At 43.1% G+C, this 16,210-nt stretch overlaps 1 non-coding gene across 1 annotated transcript; it reads left to right on the plus strand.

Moving 5' to 3' along the window:
- The first annotated feature begins 15,634 nt into the window (after positions 1–15,634).
- Trnas-cga lies at positions 15,635–15,709 on the plus strand. Its single transcript has one exon. It is a non-coding gene; the product is annotated as a tRNA-Ser (tRNA).
- Positions 15,710–16,210: the final 501 nt, after the last annotated feature.

Below are 16,210 nucleotides of genomic sequence, written 5' to 3' on the forward strand. Positions count from 1 at the left end.
AGTTTTCCCGAAACTAATCCAGTCAAAGAAATTACTTTAAAAAAACAGCTTACGTTAAACACGTAATTATTAATATGACACATATATTATTTTTGGTTTTCTTAAATTATAGTAGCAATACGTGCCTAATTTGTAATCTATGGGTGGACCAAACTACTACTGCAGCGTCAAGGCATCCTCAATTAAAAAACAATGGACATAAAATAGAATATGTCTTACGTTTATAACTGCCATTTAGTGCAATTTTTATGAGATTTAGGGAGAAAAACTAAATGGTACCGAATATGACGCAGTCGCAGATTTGTGTACTAGTTTAACCAGCGAAGCATTGTGAATGGTCGACAGAGAGCAGCCTGCAGCGCTCAATTGTGTGACCGTGCAGCACAACGCAGTGTGGTGGGTTGCCGATATGGCAGGCGCACTGTCATTCTGTGCAACGTAGGGTGACCAGATTTTCCACGTCAAAAAACGGGACATTTGCGAAAAACTGGGATTAAAAAAATGTGACATAACGGGGCACTAGATAAAAATAAAACATTCTGCATATATGACTGCATCACTTTACTAAAATAAACAAAAATTTGTGTTTATACACATAAACAGGCATATATTTTAACAAGACACTTCAAAAAATGCTTGTAATGGCACTGTATCATACGGCAACTAATTGTTTTTCCAATTCAAAACACCGTGAAATATATAGAACTATTTATAACAAATAAACGCTAATGTAGACATCAAAAATCCGTAGACCGTTTAGCCACTGTATCAGAAACACTACTACTAACTTTGCACTAGGCTAATAACTTTCTAAAGCTTTGAACTGGTTGATAACACGTTTAAGAACTCCTTGCTGGTAATTTATTGATAACGAGTCTTAATTATTACAATTTCTTCAATAGTTTCAGTCCTAGACGGTTTTTCTCGTCAATCGAAAGGGAAGTCACAGCTGAAAATACCCTTTCCACAACAGCATTTGTGCCTGGTACACCAAGGGCAAAATTCACAAGCGTTTCTATATTTTTACAGGAAGTACCTGACTTTTAAGCGTACGGAATTCATCACACCATTTCTTATCTGTTTCGAAATAAGCTTTTTCCCACTCTTCCAGTTTCTTGGACACAATGTTGGTCATGTCGACATCAACCACTGCTAGCAAGAGGGAAAGTTGCAGACTCTGTAAAGAAACACTGTAAGAACTTACAGACCAACTTCATAAAGAAAACATTGTTTTTAACCTAAAAGACTCAAAAAATAAATGTACAAACGTGTGTATCCAATTTACAGAATACCACAGAAGATGCTTTGTAAATTAAAGCGAAACGCGTCTAGTGTAATTCTTTTTAATTACATTGCAGTCAGCTCAAAACAGATACCCTATAATAACAGAATATGCATTACATTTCAAAAATTACGTGAAGTAAACATTTGGCCACTACCAGCCTTTAAAAAAATCGAACAAACATTTCCACAGTGTTGGACACTTTTATCGCTTTCGCACATGCGTCGTAGGACAGAGAAGACAATGAAATATCAAATTCTCTCGACGTGATACTACAACTGTCAATAGACAGAGAAGACAATGAAATATCAAATTCTCTCGACGTGATACTACAACTCGTAATAGCATTTATGAGATAAGATGGATAACCTCGTATATTCAACAGCATTTCCCTGTCCAAATTATTTCTTGTGTAGTTCGTTTAATTAATATCTTTCAGTAATGCTACATTTTTATTCAATCTACTCGCAATACTATAAAATTTAGTACATATGCGTAGAAAGACACGCAGAAAGTTTTACAAGGCCGGAAAGGGATGAGGGGCGCACACCTTCGACAATTCTGCCAGAGCGTAGGCAGGCTCGGTATGGCACTGTACGCAATGCTCCATTTACTAACTGGTATTCTCCTTTGTCTGCTCCTTGTTCAAAGCTTTTATCGTTTTCAGCAGTGCTTGCTCTTCCTTATGTTCGGCAGCAACTTTATTTAAGGCAGTTATGGCAGATTTCATCCGTGCTGCTGTCTCCCATGAACGATTACATCGAAGGCAGTCAGTATCCTTGTGTTGGCATCTGCTTTTGTATGCCACTGTGACGTCATAATTACTGAGGCCTCGGTGCCCACCTCGCCAGTCGACCTGATGCATCCTTCAGGCTAGTCACCCAGAATAGACAATGATGGTATGTCGCAACAGTGATCAGCACACAGTATTACGGAGATGCTAAAAGAAACCCCTATTCGTACTAAACATCCATAAATGTCTCAGTTTAGAGTCCATAGACGGTGGTATAGGGGTGTGCAGTACTAGGGGCGTTTGAAAAGTCCGTGCAAAAATAAAAACTACTCACGTGTTTGGGGTAAACCTTTTCTATTTTTCGACATAGTCTCCTTTTAGACTTATACACTTCGTCCAATGCTGTTCTAATTTGTTGATCCCTTCCGAATAATAGCATTGTCCAAGTCTGCAAAATAGCTATTAGTTTCTGCAATCACCTCCTCGTTTGATAAAATCTTTGTCCTCCCAGCCATTTCTTCAAATTGGGGAACAAATAGTAGTCCGAGGGAGCCAAGTGTGGAGAATAAGGGGGATGTGAAACGAGTTGGAATCCTATTTCCATTAATTTTGCGACCACAACTGCTGAGGTGTGAACTGGTGCATTGTTGTGATGGAAAGGGACTTTTTTGCTGCCCAAACGCCAGTGTTTTTCTTGCAGCTCGGTTTCAAACGGTCCAATAACGATGAATAATATGCACCTGTAATAGTTTTACCCTTTTCCAGAGTCGATGAGGATTATCCCTTGCGAATCCCAAAAGAGAGTTGCCATAACCTTTCCAGATGAAGAAATGGTCTTTGCCTTTTTCGGTGCAGATTCTCCCTTGGTAACCCATTGTTTAGATTGTTGTTTGGTCTCAGGAGTATAGTAATACATCCCTGTTTCATCCACAGTGCCGAAACGACGCATAAAGTCCTGAGGATTCTTCCTGAACAGCTGGAAAGGATTCTTGCAACACTTCACACGATTCCGCTTTTGGTCAAGCGTGAGCAATCGCAGAACACATCTTACAGATAGCTTTCTCATGTCCAAACGTTTATGCAAAATATTATGTACCTGTTCATTCAAGATGCTCACAGCACTAGCAATCTCACGTACCTTCACTCTTCTGTCATCCATCACCATATCATGGATTTTATCAATGATTTCTGGGGTCGTAACCTCCACAAGGCGTCCAGAACGTTTTGCATCACTTGTGCCCATACGACCATTCCGAAAATTTTGAAACCACTTATAAACTGTTCTAATCGCAGTTGTAGAGTCACCATAATGTTTATCAAGCTTCTATTTAGTCTCCTGAGGCGTTTTGCCTGTCATAAAGTAATGTTTAATCACCACACCAAATTCTTTCACAATCACTCGACTTCCTTGAGTCACACGAATATCAAACACAAAGAAATAGACCAATATGGCTGAAACTTGGTGTGCGTTCTTTCCAAAGATGCTACTAACCAAACAAGACCTCGATACGCGCCGGTGGTGCCATCTCTCGGACTTTGCACGAACTTTTCAAACGTCCCTCATATACTCGTAACTGGCCACGCTTTCCCACCCTAGTATGGGGTAATTAAGCCATACTGTCCTTGAATTAATGAGCCGCAGCGTAGGAATCCTGCCTACCTGTTATTTGGAGACGCTCTCGTAGTTTTATGTCGGCTCGTAGAGCCATAGCAGCGCCGTCGGATTCTGAAAGTGCAGTACTACTCTCTGTGTTCTATGTAGTGAAGTGGGAAGAATTTTGTGGTGCAAATAATTTTTACACAGGATGCCATTATGGTGTGGTAGTTAAGAAACACCATAAAATGAACTTATTCACTCTATTAACGGTACAAGAGATTGGTGTACCACATGAGTAGATCGAAAGGCATCCTATCGACCATTGCTGTCTACAGAGCATAATCTGTTTCTTGAGTGTACACTCAGTATAGTTCTATAAGATTGTACATCTCTGATATGCCAAAATTATTCATTTATATTAAAATTAACGTTTCCTGGCATTGTAAAATTACTGAAAGATAGTATTTGTGACCCATTACTCCTCCTAATCTCTGAGTGGCAAAAGGCAACTTTTGTTAGCAAATATTTATTAAAAACAATTACTTATTTCGTGCCACGATATATGTACTTTCCCTACGTATCTCTTTGCTGCATCAGCACCTCATTCCAAGGTCTCTGGGAGCGTCAGACGGCCAACCGCCTCTGCTAGCCAGCGTGAGAACCTACCGCTCGCTCCTTACTCCTCACGTACTGCAGAGTTGGTACATTCACTTCACGTATGTAAAATAACAAAACTGGAAATAAAGTAAAATGCGCTCTTATCTGCAAATAAGCGGTTCCTTACAGTGCTTTGTGGACTGACGTGAGATTCTCTGGAGCGAAGCACAATTGAGCGAGGCAGTATTGAGGAAACTTACGAGAACTGGCATTTCAGGTCGACTGCAGACCATTTCTACTGCTGCCAACGTACATTTTGCGTAAGAGCGACGAAGATAAGAGAAATTAGTGCTCGTACTCAGGCTAATAGACAGTTGTATCTTTCCTCGCTCTATTTGCACGTGAAACAGGGAGGGAAATGACTAGTGCTAGTATCTTTTCCACACACCATATTGGAGTTCGTGGATTACGTTTGTAGATACAGATGTAGACGAGTGGTAAATACGGCAGAAATTTATTGATGGCCCAAATAACAGCAATACACTCTGAAAGTTTTCTAGGTAATTTTCGGTGTTCAAGAAAAGTGATTTAAGTTCTATTTTCATTCGATGTATCATACTTCATGTATGTGTACTAGATATTTTTCAAACAAAAGTTTTCAGTAGTCGATATGTTACGCCATCGAGGTTCTCAGTGCAAACAATGTGCTCTTTGGTGCTAGTACATCGCTGTAGCGTACTAACAAAAGCTAGAGAGTTCGGGCGTTGGTCATGCCACTGAGCCTAAAGATATTGAGAACCGTGAATTTTGTAAATATGATATGGTAAACATTACTTTGGGAAATGTTGTTGTTGCACTGCTTGCTTGCGCGTAATTTATGATGTGTTTGGAGAACAGAAAATTTTTGTCGAATTTATCTCTGTCGGTTTCGGTAGTTGGTTTCATTGTTCATAGGTGATAAAGTACGAGTCATCAGTTCACATGGTTTGCACTCGGAAGTTATAGATTTACCACTCCTTTACCAGTTCAATAATTAATTCCACAGCAGAATCATTTTTTTAATAAGAAGTAATTTTCGTAAAGATCATAGTACGTGTCAAAGCACGAGTTCCATAATTCACAGTACGGTTTTTAAAAAACGGTACTCTCCTTTCAGTCATTCAGCAAACTCAAACTCCACACCGTCTGCTCGCAAAATTTTATTTCTCTGGTTACATGTGTTACCGATTAACAATGTGCGGAACACATTTGCTTAGAAGGAAGCAATAACTGTTTAGAATAGTTACATATCCTAGCATGGCACTGCGGAAAGCTTTCTTTCTGTTTCGCTGATTTACTGCTCCACTATATATTTATGTTCATGACTTCGGGCATCACCGGCTTTTCGTCGCCTCAGGTAAGCCATGAAAATTTGTTAGGGTCAGTCACATTACGGTCAAGATAACAAGATCGCTCATAAGTGGAGAAGAATTCCGCCTTATGCGAGACACCTTTGCAGTTTTGTTTTCAAAAAATGTGTGTGAAATCTTATGGGACTTAACTGCTAAGGTTATCAGTCCCTAAGCTTACACACTACTTAACCTAAATTATACTAAGGCCAAACACACACACCCATGCCCGAGGGAGGACTCGAACCTCTGCCGGGACCAGCCGCACAGTCCACGACTGCAGCGCCTTAGAACGCTCGGCTAATCCCGTGCGGCGAGATTTTTATTTACATATAGCAGTGGATACTATAGATAGGAGATCTGCAATTGACTGTATATTTCTAACTTCCCACAAGTCTTTTGCTATCGAACATCCACCGGGAGTTTTGTTTTCACCCAGATATGAATCAGCGTTCTTTGTGCTATCTTCCGTGGGCGTGTTTATTTTCCTTTTGTAAAATTATCACATGATAACCTTTAAAGAAACTTTTGCCCACAACAGGCCACAGCAGTCCACCCACCTCACCGCCGCCCCACACCGAACCCAGGGCTATTGTGCGGTTCGGCCCCCAGTGGACCCCCCAGGGAACGCCTCACGCCAAATTTTTGCGTAATTATGGTGTACGCATACGTGGAGACAGTGTTTGCGCAGCAATCGCCGACATAGTGCAACTGAGGTGGAGTAAGGGGAACCAGCCCGCATTCGCCGAGGCAGATGGAAACGGGCTGGCCGGCACACCGGGATTCGACACTAATCGGCCGGGCGGATTCGTGCCTGGGACCGGCATGCCTTCCTGGTCGGGCAGTAGCGCGTTAGACCGCGCGGCTATCCGGGCGGGCTTAAAACAGTTCAATAAAGAGCATTAGTTAGTTAAAATTTAAGGAACACAGCTTTCCGAAACATAGAATCATAAATGGGCTTGTGTAATGTAGGACTAGTTTCTGTCGAGAAAAGGGATTCAGTATGAAATTTCTTTATAGCAAAAATTTCCATTTTTTCCTTGTATGCTGCAGCGCACGAAATTTTCGTAATACTTACAACACCTGTAATCATCAGACATGCATGCACGTCTGGCAAACATTGTAATGTCTCTTTCAGGCACTGTGAAAACACAGAAATTGTAATAACTAAATAAATAATTATATCAAAACTTATATTCAACTTACCTTATAAATGAATGTGCCAAACTGCGCTGAAGTGGACAAAATTTCGTTCACGTTGGGGCACTTCCATCGTTTTTTTTTTTTTTTCAGTGAGAAAAACTAAAAACTGCCGTTCTTTTTATTTGTGTCACTTTTCTTGTTGGGGTGCGATATGGAAACATCTCTGTGCATCTACCCTACAATCGCAGCGCCAGATTTGCACCTGGTGGCCAAAATTAGATTCCGCATTAACAAATTAACATATGTCCCAAGTTTCGCTGCCATATGATAATTACAGCCCACACAAGACCTCTCTAAGCAGCTGCACTTCAATTACACTGAAGAGCCAAAGAAACTGGTACACCGGCATAATATCGCGTAGGGCCCCCGCGAGCACGCAGAACTGCCAAAGCATGACGTGGCATGGACTCGGCAAACGTCGCAAGTAGTGCTGGAGGGAACTGACACCATGATTCCTGCAGGGCTGTCTATAAATCCGTAATAGTACGACGGGGTGGAGATCTCTTCTGAACAGCACGCTGCAAGGCATCCCAGGTGTGCTCAATAATGGTCATGTCTGGGGAGTTTGGTGGACAGCGGAAGTGTTTAAACTCAGACGAGTGTTCCTGGAACCACTCTGTAGCAATTCTGGACGTGTGGGGTGCCGCAGCGTTCTGCTGGAATTGCCCAAGTTCGTCGGAATGCACAATGGACATGAATGGATGCAGGTGATCAGACAGGATGCTTACGCATGTGTCACCTGTCAGAGTCGTATCCAGACGTATCAGGGGTCCCATATCACTCCAACTGCACACGCCCCATACCACTACGCCGGCCGTTCTGGCCGAGCGGTTCTAGGCGCTTCAGTCTGGAACCGCGCGACCGTTACGGTCGCAGGTTCGAATCCTGCCTCGGGCATGGATGTGTGTGCTGTCCTTAGATTAGTTAGGTTTAAGTAGTTCTAAGTTCTAGGGGACTGGTGACCTCAGATGATAAGTCCCATAGTGCTCAGAGCCATTTGAACCACACCATTACAGAGCCTCCACCAGCTTGAACAGTCCACTGCTGACATGCAAACTCCATGGATTCATGAGGGTATCTCCATACCCATACACGTTCATCCGCTCGATACAATCTGGAACGAGACTCGTCCAACCAGGCAATATATTTCCAGCCATCAACAGTCCAATGTCGGTGATAACGGGCCCAGGAGAGGCGTAAAGCTGCAGTCATCAAGAGTACACGAGTAGGCCCTCGGCTCCGAAAGCCCATATCGGGCCCAGGAGAGGCGTAAAGCTGCAGTCATCAAGAGTACACGAGTAGGCCCTCGGCTCCGAAAGCCCATATCGATGATATTTCGTTGAACGGTTCGCACTCTGACAATTGTTGATCCAGCATTGAAATCAGCAGCAATTTTCGGAAAGGTTGCACCTCTGTCACGTTGAACGATTCTCTTCAGTCGTCGTTGGTCCCGTTGTTACAGGATCTTTTCCCGGTCGTAGCGATGCCAGAGATTTGATGTTTTACCGGATTCCTGATATTCACGGTACACTCGTAAAATAGTCGTACGGGAAAATCCCCACTTCATCGCTAGCTCATGCTGTGCGTCATCGCTCGTGCGCCGAGAATAATACCGCTTTCAAAGTCATCTGAAGCTTGATAGGTCGCCATTGTAGCAGCAGTAACCGATCTAACAACAGCACCAGACACCTGTTGTCTTACTTAGGCGTTGCCGACTGCAGAACTTTATCCTGCCTGTTTACATACGCCTGTATTTGAATACCGGTACGCATGCCTATACCAGTATCTTTGGCGCTTCAGTGTAAACCACCCCGCACTTTTATACGGCGACACGGAACAGCTACACAGTGTTGGAAAGCGACCTCGTCCATGGTGTGGCGGTAGACTTGTCTGCCGTTAACTCGCGTGAGTAGAACTGTTGTCTTGGTTGAGATCCGGTCACGTGCGAAACTCACATCGTTCTCTGCAGTAACATTCAATGTATCCATGGCATCCACAGTGGAAACACACCGGCGTGTTATCCTGTGTCCTCCAGTTCTCTGTTCTTCTTCAGGGCGTTCAATTTGGCGTAGGAGTTCGTTGAATCTGCTATGATTGGCTGTTGGGTTGCTCTTTGACGACTGTCCTGTATATGCGAGTTGGCAGAGCCCATTCTTCTTGGTGCATTCAGCTGTTGGGGAGGGATTGGTGCTTGAGACGTGTGTACGTCTTCTTCAACCTGTTCTGTTGCCTCCTGACACTTCGGGTCGGCATTCATGGTTGCTGCCTCTGGTGTACTCCAATGATGCACGTGGCGAGGGAGACGTGTTAGGCGAGAGCTCCGTTTTTTTTGGCGATTTCAGTGGGAAAAAGTTGTGGGATTATAGTACTCGTTAATGCACAGATAGTTAAAGGTGAGATCGTACACTCGGCGACATAAAACTAATTCGGGGCTGTACTATTGACGTGAGAAGTTTCTCCGTGACAGAGACAAGAAATGATGTGTAAAAAGGACTAAAGAGGGGGCAAAAGATAACGCTGCTTCTTTATTTATTTATCGTGTCAAACGTATATATATATATATATATATATATATATATATATATATATATATATATATATATATATATATATGTGTGTGTGTGTGTGTGTGTTGATATAATTTTACACAAAAGAAGACCAAAAATTGGACACTTCAAGTGCATTTGGTGTAGCTCTCATAAGGTCTGGCATGGTGCAGGTGGTTGGATAATAATTATAATAATAAAATAATGGAGGCATTAAGAATGACGAACAGTGAAGGAAATGGCTGTTAGTCTGCTCAACGCCACACTGGCAAAGTACTGAGTCCACAAAGAAATCGCAAGTCCGCAGATTGGTCTTGCATCTCGTTGTGTTTGATCGTAATCTGTTAAGAGACCTCCATATTGACCACTTCTCCAAATGTCCAAGGGGAAGTTCTTCCTTTGGAGCCAGCCATTCTCCCAAATACCGACATTTCTCCCGCCATCGCGAGATCCTTGTCGTATGTGAATTCTCGATGAGAGCCTCTGTGGTTGTCAAGAAGCTCTTTCTTGATTTCAGCCTAGGATGAGCGGGCTGACGACCATATAGTGGATGGGCGTTCTTCGTTGTGGCCTTACTTTCCTCATATCTCGTAGCTACCTCACGTCTGATTTCAGGAGGAGCTATGCCAGCGAGGCAATGGATTTTGTCCATAGGAGTAGGTCTTAAGCAACCCGTGATGATCCGGCTAGACTCATTTAGAGCCACATCTGCGTTCCTGGCTTGACTGGACTTGTACCATACCGAACATGCATATTCAGCAGTGGAATAACATAGAGCAAGCGCGCTTGTGCGCACAGTGCTTGGATCGGCACCCCATGATGTACCTGTCAATTTTCGCCCTATGTTGCTGGCTGCCACTTTCTGTTTGGTGTTTAGGCAACGCTTTTTATATATTACAGCGCGATCCAGAGTTACTCTAAGATATTTGGGAGTAGGATTACGTTCGAGTACGATGCCTCCCCAGGATATATATAAGGATCTATTTGCCTGTTTATTCTTCAGGTGGAAAGCGGAGGTCTGAGTCTTGGCAGGATTAGGTTTCAACTAATTCCCATGACAGTAAACAGTAATTTCTTCCAAAGATTTTGATAGCGTATCTTCTACAATGTCAAAACACTCAGCCTGAGTAGTGATATCGCAGTCATCAGCATTAATAAAGCTTCTAATTCCTTCAGGGATAGTTTGATCGTCGGTATAGATGTTGAATAATAGCGGCGCAAGCGCGCTGCCTTGTGGTAGCCCATTTTCCTGAGTTCTCCATCTACTTTTCTTAGCCTGAAATTCCACAAAAAAATGCGGTTCTGGAGAAGGTTTCTAATACTGAACGTGAGTGTGAAGTCTTTAGTTACGGATATAATATACTTTATTGAGAAGGAGAGATGGTTGATCGTATCGTAAGCCGTGGATACATCGATAAAGACAGCACCTGCAATGAGCCGTTTCTCATATCCATCTTCGATATGTTGTGTTAAGTTTAATATTTGAGACGTGAAACTTTTCCCTTCTCTGAAACCTGCCTGCTGTTTTATTATAAGAGGCTCCACCTTTCTAATCATTCTCTGAAGAATGAGCCCTCCAGTATTTTGTAGAGGTGACAGAGTAAGGAGATAGGTCTGTAATTTTTGGGATCTTTCTTATCCTTTCCTGGTTTCCGTATGGCAATTACTCTTGCTTCTCGCCATACTTTAGGGATCTTGCATTCTCCAATGCAGTTGTTCATAAAATCCAGTAACCAAAGCATTGTAGCAGGACCAATATTCTTGATTTGTTCAGCTCTAATGTGATCCAATCCTGCTGCTTTTCCCAATTAACATTTCTTCAGGGCTGAACTCAGTTCTTCAAGAGCGAAAGAAGGATATAAGATACTATTGTCTTGATCCGTTTGCCTGAATAATTGATTCCTCTCTATATTTCTGGGTTTAGTTGATTTGCCATTAATGAGGAGTTGGTGAGCAATTTGGTCTGGTTTAATATTAACATATGTGTTGAAATGAGTGTTACCATTACTCAGGCGACGTGATAGCCTCCAGGCGGTTTTGCTACTTTTACTCATGTCATAGTCGGCCATTAATTGTATCCATTCTTCTCTCTTAGTTCAAATGGTTGAAATGGCCCAGAGCACCATGGGACTTACCTTCTGATGTCATCAGTCCCCTAGAACTTAGAACTACTTAAACCTAACTAACCTAAGGACATCACACACATCGACGCCCGAGGCAGGATTCTAACCTGCGACCGTAGCGGTCGCCCGGTTCCAGACTGTAGCGCCTAGAACCGCTCGGCCACACCTGCCGGCCTTCACTCTTAGTCTCAGATAATGAAGAGAGGACATTCTGTGCAAGGCTTGATGTGGTTTCACTGAAAGGATCTTCTTCCAACTTCCTGCAGTATTCTTCAAGAAGAGTGGCCGTTTCAGGTATTATACTCTTGATAAAGCTCATTCTGCATCCCCATGGAATTGATGCTCGGGAGGAGGTATTAACGATTTTAACAAAACTCTCATATTGATCTATCACAGGATCTATAGTTACAATTTTCTCATCTAATAATTTTCAAAATTTCTGCCACTCAGCCTTTTTGAAGTTATACCTTCGTCTGAAAGGGATTTCTTGTGGGAGAACTTGACACATAATGGGTCGGTGTTGTGTATTCGGAATGGGCTTACAGAGGGATTTAGTGCAGGTATGAAAGATACTTTCACTTATAAAAAGCAGATCCGGATGATAGCCACGTTCCCAGCGTCCACAGTAGAAAGAGTGAGGTAGTTTGCTGGCATGAAGGAGGGAGAGCCGGCCGTTGTGGCCGAGCGTTTCTAGGCGCTTTAGTCCGGAACCACGCGCCTGCTACGGTCGCAGGTACGAATCCTGCCTCGGGCATGGATGTGTGTGATGTCCTTAGGTTGGTTAGGTTTAAGTAGTTTCTAAGTCTAGCGGACTGATGACCTCAGATGTTAAGTCCAATAGTGCTTAGAGCCATTTGAACCATTTATGAAGGAGGGAGAGATGGAAAGTGTCAGCCCACAGAGGGACAGCCTCACCATTGTGATCCTCATGAGTGTACCCCCAGACATGGCTGTGACAGTTTAAATCACCCGTCGCAATAATAGCTTTCCCTGTAATAAAATTTTCAGATGGGGAGAAGGAAAAACTTGTCGCAGGAGGGTTATATACTGATGTGACTGAACAGCTACTTAACTGAACAGGAATAATTTCAATATTGTTATCGTATGACTGGCAAACACTACAGACTTCAAGGTCAGGTCTTATGCAGTTGACGCTTCCATACTGCGCATGTGGTCTTTCAACAACCAGTTTCGTTTCAGGAACAGAAGGACGTCTCTGCTGGGTATTCCTATGTATTTCTTGAACGCACAAAACATCACGGTGCTTAGTGTGACACTTGTCCTGCAAGAGTTGTTGCTTGCAGGGAGATATTCCTTCGATATTCACGGATATTATAGTCAACACTGGTCCTAAAAAGGACCGTTGATTCGATGTCTCTGATACTTCTGGTGTGAAAATATCAGCCGCGAGGTCATTCTGAGTTGGACTCTGACGTTGCCCAGGGTACACCCGATTGCAGTTCATGTCACTGTACTTCTGGTTTACTGTCACTAAAATGTTCTGTGCAAAAATGTCTAAAATAAAGAAAATAAAATAAACGAAACACCACGGAGGAATTTTTATGAATGGGATGGAAATCGATGGATGTGATGTGATGTATATGTACAGACAAACAAACGATTACAATTTCAGAAGAACTGGATGATTCGTGCAAGGCACAGAGTTTCACAACTTGAGTAAGTCAATAACCCGTTGGTCCACCTCTGGCCCTTATGGGAGCAGTTATTCGGTTTGCCATTGACTAACGGAGTTGTTGGATGCCAAACGTTTTCAATTAGGGAGAGATCGGTCACCTCGCTGGCCAAGGTAGGGTTTGGCAAGCACGAAGACAAGCGGAACTCATCACTGAAGACAGTTCTACGCCAGTCAATGAGATTCCATGCCGACGACTCGCCTGTAGACGCCCCGGGCTGTATTAGTGGACCAAGCTGCTTGTAGCCCGCCATACGGCCCAACAACTTTGAGTGGTGGTCTGAGTTACCATTTTGTTCATAGCAGGACCACTGTGGTTGTCATCCGCGGCACAGTGGTACGTCGATGATTATCTGCGTCCCGTTTTGTTGCCCATCGTGGCAGCCATCTTGAGCTTACATTTCAGCAAGATAATGCCCGCCCGCACAAGGCGGATGTTTGGAGCTTTACGCACAGGTAGGGAATTTGGCACGAGGCTCAGGTCGACATCCAAAAACTCTAACAAATGATGCAGAGCCGAATATCTGCTTCCATAAGAACCAGAGGTGGAACAACGCGTTATTGACTTCGTCAGTGTGAGACGATCTCGCTCTTCAACAGAACACCCAGTTTTTATGAAACTATAATCATTTGTTTGGTTAGTACATGTACACCACGTCTACCTTTTCCCGTCCCTTTCGGATAATTTGTTCATGGTGCGTCGTTTCTTCTTGCCCGACAGTAACCTACGTACAACTTCGGACGCCAGTAGCCACTGCACAACGTCGTCTAGGCAACGGACTGCTACAGAATGGTCTTTGACGAGCAACTGCCAACACATCGGCATTTCCATGTAAATGGCGTCGCCTTGAACTACCAATCAGCACCACCAGCTGGCGTTCAACGTTCGCGCAACTTCTTGTATTGGTGCACTTGTATTTGAAGTTTATTTAAAGTTAAACAATTTTTAATGACCTCCACTATTTATTGAAACAGCAGCACTTGTATAATGATACACATACCGGGTGATCAAAAAGTGAGTATGAAAACTGAATAAATCACGGAATAATGTAGATAGAGAGGTACAAATTGACACACATGCTTGGAATGACATGGGGTTTTATTAGAACCAAATAAATACAAAAGTTCAAAAAATGTCCGACAGTTGGTGCTTCATCTGATCAGAATAGCAATAATTAGCATAACGAAGTAAGACAAAGCAAAGATGATGCTCTTTACAGGAAATTCTCAATATGACCACCACCATTCCTCAACAATAGCTGTAGTCGAGGAATAATGTTGTGAACAGCACTGTAAAGCACGTCCGGAGTTATGGTGAGGCACTGGCGTCGGATGTTGTCTTTCAGCATCCCTAGAGACGTCGGTCGATCACGATACACTTGCGACTTCAGGTAACCCCAAAGCCAATAATTGCACGGACTGAGGTCTGGGGACCTGGGAGGCCAAGCATGACGAAAGTGGCGACTCAGCACACGATCATCACCAAACGACGCGCGCAAGAGATATTTCAAGCGTCTAGCAATATGGTTGGTTCTAATAAAACCCCATGTCATTCCAAGCATGTGTGTCAATTTTTACCTCTCTATCTACATTATTCCGTTGTGTATTAAGTTTTCAAATTTATACTGACTTTTGATCACCCGGTATAAATGTGCTGTTAGTTTTTTACTTCATCTGCATGTTATAAATATTTTTACGTAAATTAAGGTCTAAATTGTAAGACATTTCCAGGGGCAGATGTGGACTCTGACCACAATCTATTGGTTATGAACTGTAGATTAAAACTGAAGAAACTGCAAAAAGGTGGGAATTTGAGGAGATGGGACCTGGATAAACTGAAAGAACCAGAGGTTGTAGAGAGTTTCAGGAAGAGCATAAAAGAACAATTGACAAGAATGGGGGAAAGAAAAACGTTAGAAGAAGACTGGATAGCTTTGAGGGATAAAGTGGTGAAGGTAGCAGAGGATCAAGTAGGTAAAAAGACGAGGGCTAGTAGAAATCCTTGGGTGACAGAAGAAATACTGAATTTAATTGATGAAAGGAGAAAACATAAAAATGCAGTAAATAAAGCAGGCAAAAAGGAATACAAACGTCTCAAAAATGAGATCGACAGGAAGTGCAAAATGGCTAATCAGGGATGGCTAGAAGATAAATGTACCGGGCGTGAGTCGTGCTTCGGTAGCTCAGATGGTAGAGCACTTGCCCGCGAAAGGCAAAGGTCCCGAGTTCGAGTCTCGGTCGGGCACACAGTTTTAATCTGCCAGGAAGTTTCATATCAGCGCACACTCCGCTGCAGAGTGAAAATCTCATTCTGGAAACATCCCCCAGGCTGTGGCTAAGCCATGTCTCCGCTATATCCTTTCTTTCAGGAGTGCTAGTTCTGTAAGGTTCGCAGGAGAGCTTCTGTAAAGTTTGGAAGGTAGGAGACGAGATACTGGCAGAAGTAAAGCTGTGAGTACCGGGCGTGAGTCGTGCTTCGGTAGCTCAGTTGGTAGAGCACTTGCCCGCGAAAGGCAAAGGTCCCGAGTTCGAGTCTCGGTCGGGCACACAGTTTTAATCTGCCAGGAAGTTTAACATTCCATTAGAACTACTGACAGCCTTGGGAGAGCCAGTCCTGACAAAACTCTACCATCTGGTGAGCAACATGTATGAGACAGGCGAAATACCCTCAGACTTCAAGAAGAATATAATAATTCCAATCCCAAAGAAAGCAGGCGTTGATAGATGTGAAAATTACCGAACTGTCAGTTTAATAAGTCACGGCTGCAAAATACTAACGCGAATTCTGTACAGACGAATGGAAAAAGTGGTAGAAGCCGACCTCGGGGAAGATCAGTTTGGATTCCATAGAAATATGGGAACACGTGAGGCAATACTGACTCTACGACTTATCTTAGAAGAAAGATTAAGAAAAGGCAAACCTACGTTTCTAGCATTTGTAGACTTGGAGACAGCTTTTGACAATGTTGACTGGAATAATCTCTTGCAAATTCTGAAGGTGGCAGGGGTAAAATACAGGGAGTGAAAGGCTATTTACAATTTGTGCAG

This window comes from Schistocerca piceifrons, chromosome 9 (genome assembly GCF_021461385.2).
Source record: "Schistocerca piceifrons isolate TAMUIC-IGC-003096 chromosome 9, iqSchPice1.1, whole genome shotgun sequence".
NCBI lineage: Eukaryota > Metazoa > Arthropoda > Insecta > Orthoptera > Acrididae > Schistocerca > Schistocerca piceifrons.